Source organism: Ammospiza caudacuta, chromosome 8 (assembly GCF_027887145.1).
Source record: "Ammospiza caudacuta isolate bAmmCau1 chromosome 8, bAmmCau1.pri, whole genome shotgun sequence".
Taxonomy (NCBI): Eukaryota; Metazoa; Chordata; class Aves; order Passeriformes; family Passerellidae; genus Ammospiza; species Ammospiza caudacuta.
Genome location: NC_080600.1, coordinates 25,870,434 through 25,889,600, shown reverse-complemented (window position 1 = coordinate 25,889,600; position 19,167 = coordinate 25,870,434). Strand labels below are relative to the sequence as shown.

Here is a 19,167-nt window from a genome sequence, read left to right as displayed (position 1 = left end):
AGAAAAGAGTAGGAAGATCAGCACAGAGCATGTACCAATTTGCTGTTGTAAGTATGTAGCAAGCTAAATGTGACAGCTTTTCAGGAATTCTCACAGTGCTGGAGATAATAAGAAAAACTGCAGGATACACACTGCACAGTTATGAACTCATTGCCATTGTAAATGACTCAGAATATGTCTCCTGAATGTAAATGGGCCACTCCTGTCTCTCAATCCAAGACATCCAGGGCAGTGAGAATATCTTTTGATCTGAAAAAGTAGAACATTTGGCACGGCAAAGCTTTGTATTTCTTGAAACCTTAAATGACTGAAGTCTGCATTTGCAATCCTGTATCCTAGAGCCTATGTAAGTGGACATAGGGCAGGAGAGCAATTCCAGGCTGGCAGCTAGAACAGTGTTAGTGTCACTGAAATCTGTCCACCCCAGAAGATGGAAAGAGAGAGCCAAGGATCTTGCCTTCCTGCTCTTCAGTCACAAAGCTAGTGAGCTCCCCTATGAGCTTGGAGCTGTTGATGTGGTAGAAGGCTGTTAACAGTAAATGACAGCTGGTGCTGTCAGCTTGCACCTTTGCTGTGACCTGGAAGGTCAAAAGAGACACACTGACTACACTATTTTTAAATATCTGACAAGTCTAGTATTATCTCAACTTAATATAGCAGAAATAAACATGGTCCTCATGTTCCTGAAAGGGAAAATATTATGATGGAAACAATATTATCCTCAGTGCCTAAAGATGTTAGGCCAAAAGAATTAATCCTTTTGAGAAGTCACAATCATTGCAGGGATGCCAAAAAACACACTGAGTTGGTAATTGCTTCTTTTCTGCAACACAGGAAACTGTCAGATGATGCAACTTTGTATCAGGTGATATCAGCCATCCCTGCGGTTTTGTCTGTGCCATAAATTGATGATCCTAATGCAAAGTATTTGAATGTAATCCTGGTTGAAAGTCTAATTTATTTTTTAAGATGTTCACAGGAAAATATGTTGAATAATGATTTTAAAAGGGGGAAAAAAATTCCTCCTCTGCAAGTGCACCAACACAAGAGGCTGCAGTCTTTAGGGACTGTAGTCTGACATCCTCAACCCTTGGGTATTGTACTGCTGTCAGGGTGATAAGTGTGTCTACTTAATATTGTGAACAAAAAATCTAACTGAAACATTAAGTTCTCCAGCTGATAGGTTTCAAGCAGTTTAATTAAAAAAAAAATCATGATGGTATCTGAAATGCTGAAATCTTGAAAGATATCTGAGCTATAAAAATGCTCTAATTAAAGTCATTATTTGGTTCTCTTCCCGTTTAGGTAGAAGTCTTAGATAAAACAGTCACTCCATAACTGCTTCTACAAAAGAACTTCCAAACTTGATCATGTTGCAGAAATGTTGATCCTTGCACAATCTCAGGGCATGTAGCTACTACACTTAACCCTTTAAGCTCTTGGAAAATGAGACCAAAAGCACAGTGTTTTGAACTTTGAACATCAGCTGAAAACAGTGTTATCAATTTAAAAATCAGTCCATTTTGGTCTCTGAAGTTATACGAGAGCATCCTGGAGCTGTTACTGATTTGCTAATATGAATGTGGATATTTAAATATTGCTATCCATCTTCTTCCTATATGAAAGAAATGCCAGTCAGTGTTCCTTAGAAAGCATATTTCTGAATTGGACTGGCTTATTTTCATAGTAAGAGTTGGAAGGGACCTTAAAGATCATCTAATTCAAAGCCCTCCGCCATGGACAGGGATGTTACCCACTTAGATTGCTCAAAGCCCTATCCAGCCTGACCTTGAACACTTCCAAGGTGGGGACATCCACAAGTTCTCTGGGCAGCCTGTTCTAGTGCCTCACTACCCTCTGACTAAAGAATTTCTCCCTAATGTCTAATCTAAATCTCCCCTGTTCTAGTTTAAAACAGTCCCCCTTGCCTTGTCACTATCCAACCATGTGAAAAATGACCCTCTCTCTTTTTCAAAAGCCCCTTTTAAGTACTGGATGGCCACAATGAGATCTTCCTGAAGTCATCTCATCTCCAGGCTGAACAGCCCCAGCTCCCTCAGCCTGTCCTCACAGGAGATATCCTCCAGCCCTCTGATTATCTTTGTGGCTCTTCTCAGGACTGCCCTAACAGGTCTGTGTCTTTCCTGTGCTGAGGACCCAGAGCTGGCCTCAGTTCCACAGATGGACTCTTCCGACAGTGGGGGAGCAGAATCACCTCTTTGACCTGCTGGCCACCCCTCTTTGGGTGCACTTGGATTTCTGGGCTGTGAAAGCATACTGCTGGCTCATGTACTTTCTGAATCTTTAGAATGTTGCAATGGCATAGTAAAAACATTGCTGTAAAAGTACAGCAGTTCAGCTTTTAACTTGATGGAAATTATATATATATATATATGCTAGGAAAATTGTTTTGGATGCTAAAGCATATGAAAAAATCTTTTATTTAATTTCTTCAACAGTAATGTTAGGGCAAGTCAAATCATGTTTTTAGGGTAGGAGAAGGGAAATTACCTGCAAAAGACTTTTACTTTATTAATGTAGGCTGCTGCCATGGAATATTTGGGGGAGGTGGGTCTGGACAGGAATTGTGTTGTGTTGTGCTGGTAGAGAAAACTCAGCGTAAGCAATAAAGTTCTCATTGCTTTGCTGATGTTATCACTGATGCTGGTAGACTAACAAAGAAGTAAATAAAAATTATTTTCAGGCTGTCCTGCATACACAAGAAATCAATGCTGGCCAAATGGAAATGGACAGAATTATTAAAGTAGAATCAGCTTCTATTCTTTAAAGGTTATTTGAAACAGCAAAAAGTACCTTACAACTCAGAATGCAGTGTTTTTTCAAGCTTTAAATGATTGTGTTGTATGTGGGATGTACAAAGGTGGGAAGAAGTGTTGGTAGCAGATTCGCTTCCTGTGGAATGAGATCCTAAGCTGATGTTCAGCAATTCTAGGCAGGCACATTTTATTTTAGACTTTAGATATCTTCCTGTCTATTGAAAAGATTGAAAGTCCACTATGTAGCATTATGTATTTTATTCTAAGTTGAAAATGTCTTGTGCTTTAAGTTGGAATGCTTCATAAACTAACTGCTGTAAAATGCAACAACCTCTTTACATTGCTGCTTAGATATGTCTGTGTTTCTGGTGTATTTTCACATCTGTCTCCACTCAAAATACTTGTTTTTATGATAGATGGGAACAAATTTGAAGATTGTAGCAATAAAAAATACATCTTTCTGTGGAAAACAAAAACTAAAGTGCTTTCTGCTTCACTGTGGAAGCTGAGAAAACAAGGAATGAGGAACTGTTTCTGGTTTAGCAACAGTGGTGCTTTGGGAAGGTCTGTAGATGACTAGTCCAGGAAGGAAAGACAGTCTGCTTCCATCTGGATTTTTTTCCTGTTCCAACTGCATTGACTCAGTAAACTTCTTTTTGGTTCACTATGGTACATAAAATGGAACTTGAAGAACCAAACAGATGCAGACAGAAAATACTAGCTATCATGCTTTCTTCAAATGTCTCCTAATTTATTTTATTTGAAACTTTTTTTGGTCAACAGCCAAGTGAAATTTTTGAGTTGGAAAATGATACTATGAGAAAAGGTGTGCTTAGTGACCAAGCAAGGAAAAGGGATGGAGTAAGAAGTATTTCAGTTAATTATAAACCAAAAGGCACCTTTGTTTATTCTGCTCATGTCTTACAATTTCTAACCACATCAAGTGTACTGTGCAGTTCTGAATTACTCCCTAACATGGATCGTGTTGGAATGTCTGAGGTGTCATGGAAACTGGATGGAGAAAAGCTAGCTTATGAAGCCATACCAGACAGCACAGGCAATTTCTTTTCAAGTATCTGCTGTCTTCTCTCTTTTTTTTTCTTTTTTCTGAGAGAATGACCACTTTGCTCTTTCAAATAGAACTTACTTCATTTGGAACGATGGCCGCACCAAGCATTACATTATTATTTGCTTTGAATATTCACATCATCTAAAGAAACAGCAGTCAAGAGATTCTTTTGCTACTTGGCTATACACCTCTCATTACAGTAGTTTTCCTGCCAAAGTTAGCATTTCTTTGATTTTGATAGCTAACTATCAGTTTTGAGAATGATTGTGAAAAGAAAAAGAAACTCTGTTTATTGCAGAGGAATATTTTTGTTTGTGTACAGTAACTCTTCTAAAGCATAGTATTTTTCAGCACTGTTTTCTGAAAGGAAGTGTGCTCTCCTCTGGGATATCAGCCTAGAAGAGGTTAATTTTATCTTGGAAAAATGTATCTTATGTAAGATGTAGCAAGAATGTATAATTAAAAATAGGGTTTTCAGGACTTGTGCTAAAAATCATTGGGAAGGGATATGCTGTGCTATATGCCACAGTATGTGTAAAGGGAATTAATTTTTACTCTGTGCCAGTTTTTTACCCCATGATTTAAAAGGCTACCTCTGGTCAAGCAGATATTAAGAGTCAGAAAAAAAGCAAACTATAGATAGTGTCCTTTAAATTGGCATGGCAGGGTAAGGGTGCCAGAAGCAGGAGTGAAGGACAGCAATGGTAGCCTTACACTGAGGTGCCAGGAGTCACTGTATGGAGTTTGGTGATGGATTGCTAGAGTGGCAGAAATCAGACCAGCTGCTCACAGGCCTGCCCCTCACTTGTAAGCTGCTTTCTCCATCCTGTCTGTTGATCTGAGGATATCACCTTTCAAATAGATTTTGTCTAGTTCCATTCATTTCACTAACTAGACTCTTATTTCAAAACATGGTTGTATTTCTTTGTTGAGAATGCCATTTATGAATGAGTAATATTTTCATATTTATGCAGTTCAGGAACCCAAAGAATGTCATTCCTCCTGTCATGTCAGGCTATGGAAATCTGTCAAGCCCTAGTATTTGGAAATGAACAGTCAATGTGACACTGCTTGAAGATTGTTTAGCTGTGACTGATCTAGAGAAAGCTAGACATTTGGGGCCAGGGACAGGAAATTTATTTGATTAAATTACATTTGGTCTAGAAAGAAATATGTAGAATTTATACTTTAGCTTATCCTACCCAAGTGTTAGTGACTGTAGCTTTACATTAATTAATATTACACTATTTTCCCTTAGGTGAGCATTTTTAGTCTGTAGAACTTCTGCAATGGCATAATTCCACGGGAAGTTTTCAGCTATGCCTTATCCCGAATTCAATTTAGAGGAGTTTGCATGGGCAAGGTTTATAGATCTTACCAAAGAAGCCACCACAAATCATCTATTTCCATGCCTGAAAGCCAGTGCTGAGGCATTTAGACCTGCTGTTGTTGCTGCTGTAGCTCATAAATTACAAGCCATGGCATATGAACCATGTTGTTTGTAAGAGCTGGAGTAGAGCATGCATGGTCCACTGAATACATTTTCTAAATCCTGGACTTCAAATATTTTTTGTCACTAGAAGACTGTAAAAGTTTCAGCATAACCCCCTGTTTACTTAACTGGTATGGAAGTTAGTACATTTCTGGGGTACTTGAAGAAACCAGACCTCTTGCATTTTATTGCAAGGTACAGGATTCCAACCTTTAGAATAACAAGGCACTGAGTGGTGCAAGTTGTCCCTTTTTTGTTTCATGAAATTGAGCAGTGCTCTTCCCAAAAGTTTGATTCTTATGTGATTCATCCAACCATAATACAGGATACTGAACAGCTGATTAAGTTTGATACCCAATGAAGTTGTATTAGGTGGAAATAATTTGAAGTTCAAATCATGGACTTAGTCTGGTTTGTGATACATGGCTCATTTTGGGTTATTTTGGGTCTTTGGGTTTTTGTTTGGGGTTTTTTATTTGTTTTTAAATTCTGTCCAAGATACGTATTTCATTGCATATAACCTTTATAAAAGTACTCAAGTCTAAATGCATATAGAGTAGAATAAACCAAGATTTACAAAATCATTACTTATTAATGATGGTGATTACTCAGAGTCCAAATTTCCTTAACCAGTTCACTTTTACTGTAGCTTCTGTGAAATGAGATAGCATAAGAATGTTCCTGTTAATTTTCTTACAAAGTAGATGTGGGATCTGACAGTTTACCCATATTTACAGATTGTCAGAAGGTTCTTGATTTGTTTCCATTTGGATTCACAAAGAACCTTTTATTTAAGAAAAGAGAGCCCTTGCTTACCTTGACTGCCATGGGAGACCCTGAGTGGAAGAGACTGCTAAGCATTTGTATTCTCCCACTGTTGTTTCAAGGGGAGGTGAATTTGGATTCTCCTGAAGAAATCCTGGCTGTTACAGGAGTGGTATCAGGAAGTATTGTCTCATTTGAACCTCTTCCTTCTGTGGAGTGACAAGGGAGGCCTAGGTTTTGGCTCCTGTGAATCTCTTGGGTGATCTATAATCCCTTTTGTGGTGGCAGAAATGCCCTTCCTCAATAGTATGTCTGGGCAGAAATTCAGCAATGAGGCTCTGACAAAGACTTCCTTCTATTTAGTAACTCTGTGAGAAGAGATGACGGGATGGGATGGAATATAATTTAGCTACCTAAAAATGTCAAGTTATATTTAGGAAATTCAAAATTCCACTATGGAGGATTGAAGCTTCCCTCCCTCCCCCCAACAACCTTGAAGAAGTGATTAACCGAGGGTGCCTCTCAGCATGGAGACTGCTTGCTGCTATTGTCTCCTGCAGAAACAACTCTTTGCTGCTAACTGGTTTAACTGTATCATGTCCTTGAACATGTTTTCCTCTAACCACCTTTCAGGATTTGAGGACTGTTCCATAGTATATAACAACATACAGAGAAAAATGTGACAATAGTACTCTTTTCCTGACCAATTTTTGTTCTTTCCATCTGTCAAACATTTGAGTTTTCTTTTTTCTCCTAGTGCCACTGCAGCAAAAATGCCTGCCTTTTGTTTATGTCTTCCTACATGAGCATTGTGACATCATCAGTGGTATCGCCAGGGGAAAAAAATATGCATAGCTCTAGCTAAACCAGCTGCTCGTTAGCAATCTTTCTAGTCTGCTTTCATTTCTTCTCATTAATGTACACACAAGAGTGTTTCCTGCCTAAGAGACATGGAAGGTTCTCAGCCACAAAACATCTGCTCAGTCCTTGTCTTTGGATAGATGAAAATGGTAGCACTTCAGAATACACTCACTCTTGATAATGGCATTTTTAAAAAACTGAAATGAATGTGAGAGTGTAGAAGATACTCATTACTGGATTTAGTTGTAGGTAATTCTGAATCCTTTGCTAACCATCTTGTATAATTCAGAGTAATCACAGAGACTGCATATCAACTGTTACAAAACCATAATAATACAAACCGAGCCAAGAACAATAAAGAAATGAGTTTTGTCATTGATTTGCATGACGACACAGTAAGGCGAATGAATCTGTTAGTCATGCTTGTCCCTTCTTCCATGCAAATCAGCAGCAAAACTTCCACTGACTTTGATAGGACCAGAATAATGCCAACCATGAGCTACAAGCTGTCATTTATTCTAATGAGAGAGATCTCAAATAGAATAAGGAGGTATTTCATTTGTGGAATGTTAATGAGAAAACAGTTTCTTTTGCTATCTCATGTTATCAAAATGCTCTGAATTATTCTAGAGATAATTGACTGTTTTGTAGAATAGCTGCATCTTTGCAATGTTAATATTATGGATAATTGTGTGTTCGGTACGAGTTTTCAGGGCGGAGGAGAGATGTTCATTTATCATCACTAGCTGTTTGTAGAAAGCTAGCTTTAAATTAGAATACTCAGGGAATTCACTCTGCAGTAGGAATCAAGCTATCTCCAAATATTCCAGCATGGAACCCTGATACTGATAATGCATCAGTGAAAAAAATAATTAATATTTATCTTTTTCTGTAAGGGCTTTTGTAATTTGAATCTAGATATTCACTTACTCTAATATGAAATACTCAGGTAAATATTAAGTTTTTAAGCATTATAAAATGCTATTTAAAGTAATAATTTTTGTTTAAAATAAATAAAAAAACCCAAGTCAACCAACCAAATGCACACATGCACACACACGTAAACAAACCCCAGAGCATCACCAACTATTACCAGGAAGAGATTCACTGTATTACATAATTTGTCATTTGGATTTGAGAGTAATCCCTGCCCAAATGGCCAATTCTTATTCACCTGAGTAGCCTCAGTGAAGCCAGCAAAACTCATTTTAAGACCAAAGATTACACGATAATGCCCTTGACCGATGAGAAAAATGTAAATTAAGGGGCTGTTTTTTAGGTATAGTTTTTCATTTGGAAGCTTGTCCTCCACATAAAGGATAAACACTGGCAGATTAAGTGTTGGCAAAATATTACCTCTTCAGAATATTAATTTCAGTGTGTACTGTGTGCAGAGCGATGCAGACAATGCATGGCTTGTGCCACTCCCCGCAAGAAAAAATTACTTGTAACAAATCTCTTGAATTTCTTCTTGGACCAGCGTTACAGTGGGAATTATAATAATAATTAAAAAAAAAAGTTCAGGGGATTTCCATAACAACTGCTGTCTTAATGAACTAAAGAAGCCTTAGAATTTGTTATTCCTTCCTCATAGTAGACCTCAGCTGATAAAAATATCCATAGCCGGTGAAATCAGTGGCATGCCTGGCTTTCTCAGACAAAACTCCCATGTGATCACGCAGGCAGCCTCAGTGAGCCCGAAGCTGCTCAGCAAGCAGTAGGTAATGAGTCTTTGTGCAGAGTGAAGCTCTTGTGGCTGAACAATAAAGCATATGGTACCAGCAATAAAACACAGTGCTGGGAAATTTAAGAAGATTCTGCTGGAAGTGGGAAGACAGTGAATATGTCAAACGTTATAAAATGACGATCAATCTGGTTTGGGTCCTAATTAATAAAAACAGTGCATGGATTGGAAAAACAACAATTTGAACAGGTCAGTTTTTTTATAGATTCTTCACACACTTCAATGTTTTAAATATAAATGGGTTTTTTGCTATTTCTTTATTGTTAATAAAGCCAGTGTTTTTTCATTTTGTACGGCGGGATTGGAAGGATGCACATCAGTCTGATACCAAGCTAAATAAATTGTGTAAGTTCTGTGATCAAATTCATTGTAAAAATGTTTTTACCATTATTCCTATGCAATTCAAACTTCAATTGTGCATGAAAAATGGGATAGCAAGTAAAATTAAATTTATGCTAGATGGATCATTTACCAATATCATAAAATATTTAGTAACAACAATCTATTACTCTGCTATGTATTCGAGACTAATTCTTTCTCAGTAGGAGATCTGTAGTGTTTGTGTTTGGTTAAACATAATGGAACATTAGAGCATATCTTACAGTGCACTTACATGGGTTTTTTTCCTCCACATTCTCCTTGGAAATTTTTGGAACTGGTGTTTTGTCTAATTTTTAATGTAATTGTAGACATTCGGGAGTGATACATTATAACCCTCCGCATGCATTTCACTCTAATGTTATTGCAAAAGATGTTATTATTTTTCGAGCAAGTAATTATTTCTCATAGTAGTTCTTGGTTAATTATTCATAATTATTTTGATTTTTGAAAACTGCTCCTAAAGATTTCTGTGGCCTGTGTTTTTCTTAAAGAGGATAGACATGCAAATTCTCGGTGATTTCGCATAATATAAAAATTAACAATGTAAAAGTTTTATTCCTTAAATCTCTTTACAGTATTGGGTTTGGGGTTTTTTTTTCTTTATTTTCTGAATGCTGAAGATCGTAAATTGGATATGCTGATTTTTGGGGAGTATTTTAGCAGGAAGGAGATGAAGCCCTTGAAAAACGATTGGGGAAATAAAGAAACAAAACTCGAAATGTAGAGAACAGTAGCTCTTTTCATGTGCACTTATGATTCCAAGGGAGAAGTGTGCTTTATAGCAGCCCGTTTATGCTGTGGCTGTGGCCGTGCGGGCGGCGCAGGGCCCGGCGCGCTGCGCTCGCGGTCCGTCCGTGCCGGTTCGCTTTGTGCGGGCACGGCGGAGCCCGCGCTGCCCGCCCTCGGGAAATAAAGAAAGGGAGAGGGGAAAGGGAGCCCGGGCTGCGGCTGCAGAGCCGGGGGCGGGGGCAGCGGCTCTCCCCGGGAACCGCCGGGCGGGCGGGCGGCGCTGGCCCGGTCCGGGGCGGGGGGCGCGGGCGCTGCCGCCCGGCGCGGCGGGCCCGGGGCGAGGGGCGGGGGGCCGTGCCCAGCATGCCCCGCGGCGGGGCGGGGCCGGGCCATGCAAATGCGGGGGCGGGGCGGCGGCGCGCGGAGGGCGCGGGCCGGGCGGCGGAGCCGCGGCCGCTCCGGCCCCTCCGCGGCAGCGCGGCCGGACCCGGGACCGGGCGGGGCCCGGCTGCCTCCGCCGCTGCCTGCGCTGCGGGCGGGGCCGGGACCGCGCGGCCCGCGCGCTTCGGCCGTCGGAAATGTGCTGTGGCTTACAGGGCATCATTTTCCATTGGCACATATTGCTGACACCTAAGCGAAGGTGCTTTGCAGTCCCTGCTTTAAAACGGTTCTCCTATAAAAGGTAATTTTATATTGCAATCCTGATACAGCTTGGCATCTCAGAACGCAGGCCTGTTCGCGTTTTAGACAATAGATCAGAAAGGGTATGTAAAAGTACTTTTTCACCGTACTTCTGTGCAGCTATTAATTTATTTTACAGAGAACCCTGGTAATATCGCAGTAACACCTGCAGTATGTACCATGCGATTGGATGCGATAACACTGAACATGTCACTCTATGTTAATTTAAGTTGAGAAAATACAGCAATATACAGTCATACAATTATCATATAATTACTATATTCGTCTAAAATGAGTATGGTGGATTTTAAATTTAAATTTAAGAGTTGGTTAGGTACTTACAGTAAGTGCATACAGAGATAAAATTAACAGTGTGCAGTAAAATAACAATAAGCGTCTCTACAGAACAACATTCCCACTGTTACAATGGAATCACAACTTTGAAATACGCCTGTCCTGTCTATTTATATGGGAAAGAAACAATAAAACAAACGTTTTTTTTTCTGTGGATTAGGCTCTTCATATTCTAAAACATTCCCAGTGTCAAGTTTTTTAAGAAAGCTTAAAGAACAAATTCCTGAAGCAAAATATGTTCTGTGTTGCTACCAAGCTATGGTGATTTTAAGACATACTTTTCTTTACCCCATCTCTAAACTCTATTGAAAGTGTGATTATGTAAACATTTTATGCTGCGATTTGAATGGTGGCTGTTGAGTCTCTTTTAGAATCATAAATAGAACCAAATCTTTATGTACGTATCAGGCATTTGGAAGACAGAGATGTGATTTTGATCTCTCGTGTTACTGGAGTTTTGTGTTAATTACACTGTCTTAATTTATTTCTGAATCTGAGGAGCCCAAATCTGGTGTGCAATGTTTTGGTTTGAGGATGCAGTGTTTGCTGTATATCCTAGGTTTTGGTCTCCATTGTTTACCAGAAAGAGGAATTTGCATTTATTGTGAAATGTCTTGCTTTAGACAGATGCAGTAGTTGACTAAATGAAGTTTAAGTTAAATATAAATTGAAGACTTGTAAGTTATGGTTTAGAGTACACAGTGGCAAATGTTTGGAAACTTAATTCCAAAGCTTAAATATTTTCCCTGAGATAGCAACAAATGATTGTCTCATCTAAAACTTTTGCTTGCTCTTAAAATGTACTTCTAGTAACTGAACCTTGAAGTTTAGAGATGTTTTCCCTTTGAACATGCAGGTGGAAAGTCAGGCTGAAGAAAGGCAGCTGTAATATATTGCTGCATTGGTAAAGATGTCTTAAAGATAAATTTACATGCAGTCTGTCAGTATCTCTTTTTGCTTTTGCTCTGAGCCAGACATGATGCTGAGAAAAAATGGATTATGGATGTGCCCTTTCCTGAATGAAATATCCCCAAACACATCACATCTTTAGAATGCTGATACCACATAAAGTCCTACTAGTGAGTTTTGATCACTGTTGCTTCATTGCTCTTTTGTAGGCTTTTTTGACCCTGGAACAGGGATTGAGTGTAGATAAAAGACAGATACGACTCATCTACAAATGTACAGAAGATGAAAATATTTACTAGGTTAAAACAGCTCTGAGATAAATAGCATGCCTTTAATTTCTCCATCTCTTCACAGATATGGATACAGTATCATAATGAAACTTGTGATAAATGGGAGATGTGAATAATTGATCCCAAAAAAAACCCAAAACAACAAACTGGAAAATTGTGGCCTTTTTCTTTTCCCACACTTGCATTTAATTCTTTCCTACAGCTCCCCTGTCTCTACAGCCACCCTACAAAAAGAGGTTTGTATTTTTAGCACCTCTTCTTCAGTTTTCCATTACTTCAAATAATTTTTCCACAAAAAATAGGGAAGATGGGAAAAGGAGTAAAAGCTTGTACTGGCATAACAATTTGATGGAAAATTCACTTAATATATGTAACTGGACAACTTAAATATTGTAAAGTTAAGGATAAAAGGAAGAGGAGCTGCTTGATTTTTTTTAAGGCTTTTCTATGCTTAAATGCAAAAATATAAGCAAGGATACTTCTTAAAAACTAGCATCCAGATGCATTGGACAATTTGCTTTCAGATGAAAAGATCCATGGCTTTTGTTTAGTACTTCATAAATAATTTCATGGAATATATAACTTGAAGTCCTGATTGATTTTGGGGCTGGTTTGTATCCTGCTCCTTCATAAGCAGCAGGGATTTGCATATTTATTCCATTGTCTAATGTGAAGTAGGAAATGTGGGCTGCAGAGTATGGAGCCTGACCCTCATCAGTCGTTCTGAGCGATACGGGCAGGAACTACAACATCATTTACCGATGGCAGCTTCTCCTTCTCGCCTGCTTGTTGGATTCTGATGAGGAAATGCAAGCAGCGATACCATTATGTAGTGGGAGGCTGCAGAGTAAATAAGCCTCTGTGGTATTTGTAGCTCTCATTAGCATGCTGCCCCTTCATTACATTTATTTATTCAATTCTGGCAAATCATTTCTGTGCACGCCTATACGGAGGTGATATTTTGTCCGTGCTGCCGGGGGGATGGAGGCTGCAGGCCCAGCCCGGGCTGCGGGGCCGCGCTGTGTGTGCGGCGGGGCCGGAGCGGCCCCAGGCCCTGCTGGGCACCCCAGCTCGGGAACAAGGCTCCTTCTCTAACACATCTCGGGAACAGGGCTTCCCTCTCCAACACATCTTGGGAACAAGGCTTCCCTCTCTAACACATCTCCCCGGGCTGCTGTGAGCGGGGCCGCGCTGTGCCCGTGGCCTGTCCCACCTGAGGCGCGCCTGGCTGCTCCTCCTGGGATGGTGGAATAGGCTGACATGGTGCTGCTGCCGGAGGAGGTCGGGTGTTTGGAATAGGGATATGATGAACTTCTTACTGAACATTTGATGATGAACTTCTTAGTGATTTAAAATTTGTTCTTTGTCACTATTGAGCAGTGTCTGCTTTGCTTTAAATGTATCATGAATGTGTTAACAAGGAAGCTGGATTGCAGATGTTGTTAGTTGCACTTCCTAAGCGATAGCCATCTCTAGTAAATGCCATTTGTGTGGGGGTGATAGGGTAAACAAAAATTGTTGAAAGCCACAAAATGTGTTTGTTAATTGTTTTTAGTGTGGAAATCAAATGGTAGCGCTGCTTACTTCCAACATAGACTGTGACAGCTGAGCAGGCTATTCTCAAGCAAATATTTTGACTTTTAAATATTTTTTTTTTAGGGGCAGAAAGGGAAATCCCACGACTCAGGGGGGAATTGATTCCCTGAGTTGCCATTGTTTTGCTGTCTTGTTGTACCAGGGTCTTTATGGAAGAATTCACTTTCAGAGTAGCCAGAGGTTTAACTTTGTAGCTTTCAATTGAATTGCTCAGTTGTTTACTATTATGCTTCTCACCTGCTCTTGCTTCTAAACAAACATCTTTCATTAATAAAATGGAAAAGTGGAAATTGCACAGTATTAACCTTTTTGCTCCTTTGGAAAAGACAGTGATCAGAGATTTAATAAAGCAAAATACATCAAATAATAAAAGGAACCCACTTCAGGTAGGAAGTGTAAGCTGCATACCTTCACAGCAGTGCTTTCAGGAGAGTGTAGGGCAGATAATTAATTTTGTCCCTGCAGACTCCCCTGGCTGAAGTGGTGCTGAATGGTCATAAGGTGCTTACAAGTCAGGCAGTGAGATGGCAATGGGCTCACTGCTCTGCTCCTATTCATCATTGTCTCAGTGACAAGAGTGCCTTGGGAATTGCATGGGAACATGCTTGTTATTAGACCTGCAGCTCTTCTGTCAGCTTTCTAAGGAAGTTTTCAGCTTTGAATTATAAAGCAAACTGAAAAGAATTCTTAGACATGTTTATTAGTATACAAGTCACTACAGGCATAAACCAAATTTTCTTTAGCATAAAAAAAAGTGAAGAGACATTCAATTTTAACACAGCTGGGAATGTAATTTCAGGTCCGTCTTACTGTGGACTGTCATGTTGTGTTAGCACCACAGGCCCTTCCTTTGGGTGCCTTTGTGTTGATTATGTACAGGTGAGTAAGGACCTCTGGGGAATTTTTGCTGGCCACAAATTTGAAATTACTATTGGAAATTTTGCCAGTAATTGAATATATGCTTTTAAAGTAATTTTTGAGGTTTTCAGTTATTGAAAATACAGAGAAGACTACTGGCTTACAGAGAAACGTTTTACTTTATTGATAATGCTTATTTTGTCTCTCTTCATAAATAAAAAGTCTCATTCTATTGACCATGGTCACTAAATCTGAGACTTCGAAATATTAGTGTGGCTGATCTTTTTGACTCATTTTGTAAGGAAATTAGGTTTGTGCAGTTATGCTTTCTCTGTGCCTGTCATATTGTTCAATACGTCTTTCATATTTTCCTAATTAGTTTTTTTAACCTGTTAGCTCATATCAGCTGAGCTTGAAGCAGAAGCAGCTAATCTTCTTCAGGTATTGTGCAAATGGGTGGTGAGATGGGAAGGAGAGATTGCTAGTTCACACCAGTAAAAAACAATTTGCACTGTGGCTAAGACCCTGATTATCAAAGTAACCACATAGAGGAAAGCTTAAACACCATGACTCTGGGGAAGAGCATCAGTGAAGCAGCCCTCATACTGTGCCTTGGGTAATCCATCCAGAAGAGACAAATCCATAAATATTAAAGGTCCATTTGTTTCTCAGATTTTTTCTTTTTTCTTTTTTTTTTCGTTTTGTAAATTTGAAAATAAATTCTTCTCAGTTTTAGCTGATAGCTGAGTAACTTATTTTTACCTTGTGTCCTTCTTAGAGGATTAGGTCAATTCCTTACATATATGTCAGTGGCAGAGGAAGACTTCACGGTTGTGTTGTATGAGTTCACTGTTTCCTGCATTCAGTATTTTGTTGTGTATGTTAAGGGGTCTTTTTTTGGTGAATTTCCCTCATCAGTGTTTAATTGTGAAATAATATTATTTATAAAATTATCCAGTTTTTAAAAAAATAAATATATTGTTTTTCAGAGTTGAATAGATACACCATGAACGGTGCAAAGTCAAAAAGCAAATCCTAGAAATAAATAGCAATTTTACATCTTCTATTTTTGTGTAATTTTTTTTCTGGACTTGAATATATACTTAGGACTGTCTTGGGTGTGCATGAAAAATGCAGATTGTAGCATTATATTTTGGTTGTGCATTGTCCTTGATCTAGATAGAAAGCTTGAATTATTATAGCCATAAAGCTATTTTTGAAGATAGCAATTTCAAAACATCAGAGCCTTCCAGTACATATTAATAATTTATATTTTCCAGTACGAATAGTTTTATTGACTTTATTCTCTAGGGAGAAAGATGCACTTAAACATATTTTTACTAATTTTGGCTCTGCTTGAGGCCAAGCCTTGAATGAAGTCATGATTTTACTGTCATGCCATGGAGCTGCATTCAATTCATTGGTGGCAATTGAATGTTGGCTCCTGCTGACCAATTTTTTTTTTTGTTTTTAGGGGCCTGTTTTATTCTTCCTCAGATATTTCTGCTGATGAAAATAATGTGTTTCCTGGTATTTTCCTAGCTGTTTAGTTTCTATCATTTTCTTTCAGCTTTTTAGTAAAAAATAGCAACAGAGTTTTGAGCTACCAAAGAAGCCAGTCTGTAACTTTACATGACTACTAATGGCTGTGCCAAATATTTACTTGGAGTCTTTAAAATATGCACAGCACAGATTTTATTAGAGAATTGGGTTAATTATGTTCTTTCTAATGTCAGCATTTATTAAAAAGATAAAAACAAGCTGTTATTAGACATTTTTATGCTTTCGATGTTTAAAAAAAAAGAGAAGCAGAAAAAGGAAAAAAAAATTTAAAAGCCCATCAGTCAAAAGTCTTTTGATTGGTTCTTTATAAGTCATTTGATGCAAAGAACCAAGATCATACAATAAATTTTAAATGTCTTGTTGCTGAAGTCCAAAGACTATAATCTGACTGTTGAAGTATTGGGGCTCCACACTGTTTTTCATGTGCTCCCTCACTGAACCTGGAAACTCCTGGAGCACCCCGATCTGTCAGTGCTGGCACTGGAACAGTAGAAGGTATTCCTGTAGCTGTGCCTTTTTTTGAGTGGATGTGACAAGGCAGAGGCATGAGGTTGGTCAAAATCATCTGCCCAGCTGGAGTTTGAGCGCTGAAGGGAGGAGAGCTGTAACAGTGTCCATTAGGGAACGTGCTGAGCATGTCTATTGTGTAACGCTGCAGCGGCGCTGAAACGCAAATGGCTGCTGGCTGAGCACAGGCAGGTCCTCAATATCACAGGATTTGCTGCATAATAAGCTGAGACCCTTTTTCATGCCACCTCTGTGGTGAATTCTTATTACCAGTATTTGTTAAAGCATAGTATATACGTATTTAAATTTTACCAGTGTATGACAAAAGAACGCCTATGTTAGAAGAGCAATAAAATTTGCAGTTAAATAAAGAATAATTACTAAATAGCATAATTTTTCTATCTTATGACCCTCTACTGTGTATTTATTTTGATATTCAAAGAAGTGTGTATTTACACTTCCGAGGTACCTGTTGAATCTAAAGATGTATTTCACAGGGGTGCTGCAAATGGTCTGTGTATATTAGTACAGCTGATCTGCTCTTGCTGCTTGTGCTGCTTGTTCAAAGTGAGCTGAGCTAATGCAAAACCACCTCAGCTATATGTTCAGACACATAGCACAGATGAACACCATGAATGGTAACACTCAACTTTGAGGACACCTCTATTTTTGTATACCACCCTCTTTATAACTGGCTCCAGTGATCATGACAGAGCATGGCTTTGCTATTCCATTTATATTTCTTTTAAATAGTGAAGGAAATTTGAAACTCAGTATTTTTGTCGGAGTCCCACTTCTGTAGGAAAGGAATCTTTTCATAACCTTTTGCTTCAATCTCTTCTCATGATTTTTTCTTTCTTCAGTTTTGCCTCTTTCATTGTGGTGTTACTCGGTTTGTATTACCATTTTCAAAACCCAGCTAATGTAGACAATTTTTCATGTTTTTAGGCACATCTTTGACATTTCTCAAAACATCTCTACTAAGAATTTCAAGTCTTTTCAGTAATGTTCTTTGGAGTGAGAATGCTTTTCAACCACTGCAGTTGCAAAATTTTTAACTGTTGCTGGTTTTTAACACAGATAAAACAGTTTATCACTTTCTCCTTTTTAAATATTTTTTGCCAAGTTTAGACATGTGGAACGTACATATGTAACTTGTAATGAAGATGAGAGAAAATAGGTAAAAAGTGAGAGAGTGAGAGTAAGCTTTTCATGTTCCCTCTCCAGAAAAAGCCATTTAGAGGTCAGAATAGCCAGCATAATTGATTCCTGCCAGAGGCAGTATGAATTTATATCTTTACCCTTGACTTGACTTTTAGCCTATATTTGTTTAGCCATTTAAATTGTTGTAGCCATTTCTTCCCACCATGCCCTTGGCAGTCTCATTGTTGACACTTTCACTACACTTCCTCTTCATATGAAGTCATAATGCCTGGAAATATTTTTGAAAGAAAGCATGTAGGCTACAACTACGTACTGTGTAACTCTAATCCCAAGAGTTAAAGCTTTCTCAATTAAAGCAAGCATTGTGTAATATAAGGTGTATTTCCTCACAGGGAAGTTCTGACTAGGTATTGAAATTGTCATTTTGATGTTACGTTAGCTGGGATATGCAAGTGTAATGCTTTAAAGATGTAATTAAAGCTTTTAGAGAGAGAAGTTGATTTTAAGAAGTCCAGAAGATAAATTAAAGGAATTCAGTTGCCTTTTATTGAAGGGGGGAGAAGGGGGAAATTTATGTTCATAAACAGAATTTTGGTAATTAATAAGCTAAACTGTCATTCCCCCAGAGATCCTACTATTTAATACATCTGCTTTGTGTATCAAACATTTCTTTTTGAAGTGTTTAAGAATTGATCAGAATCCCATTGTATTTGAAGACAAGGCAGAATTACAGAGCTGCTCTTTACTGATGCAGAGGTGCAAGGAGGAGTGTGGGGATGGCTGTGAAATTCCCTGTCCTTACAATGGCTCTTTGAGCAGGAATTGTTTTTCTCTTGTGCTGAGGTTTGGCTGTGGTCATTGAGGACTGCAGGCCTTCTGCTTCTCAGTAAGGTTTCAGGATTAGTCTCTAAGTCACATCCACTTAATGAAGTGCACTTGGAGGTTCGATGCTGGAGAGAAATGTTTTAATCCCCCGTGTCCCTGTGGTTACCCTTCAGCATGGAGCCGTGCTTGTGCTGTTGGAGCTCCCTGTGCTCCACAGTCACAGTCCAGTATTTCCTGAAGGGAGGTACTCTGACCTTCCCTTTCAAGAGCAGAGCAAAGGTCACCCTTCATCTCAAAACATCATTCTTGTAAAGATCTACTGCTGAATGGGTCTCTCGTTAATTTGCAAAGCAGCACAGCTAAGAAATCCACCCAGGTGCTGGAGAGCAGAGTCTGTTGTGCAGTACCTGCTGCCCCTAAGCTGTAGCTTAGTGAGAGCATCCTAGTCCTTTGTTTAGGTGGACACCATTTTGCTGTATAGAAAATAATGCCAAGATTCATCATCCAAAGAGGGTGGGCACAGGTAGCAGCCAAGTGCTGTAATTACCAGCCTTAGGGTATATAAACAATTGCTTATGGGTTTGGGTCTGCCCAGCCTTTCT

At 39.0% G+C, this 19,167-nt stretch overlaps 1 protein-coding gene across 2 annotated transcripts in view; it reads left to right on the top strand.

The window, feature by feature from the left end:
- The window catches only part of CSRNP3 (cysteine and serine rich nuclear protein 3), a 67,161-nt gene that overhangs the window by 16,627 nt on the left and 31,367 nt on the right, over positions 1 to 19,167 (top strand). Inside the window, exon 1 of one of the 2 annotated variants that reach the window (XM_058809864.1) lies at positions 8,719 to 8,897. The exons of the other annotated variant lie outside the window; for it this stretch is intronic. The gene's annotated coding sequence lies outside the window, so the exon portion shown is untranslated. Of the gene's footprint in view, positions 1 to 8,718; positions 8,898 to 19,167 lie in introns of those variants that run through there. 2 annotated transcript variants of the gene reach the window in all.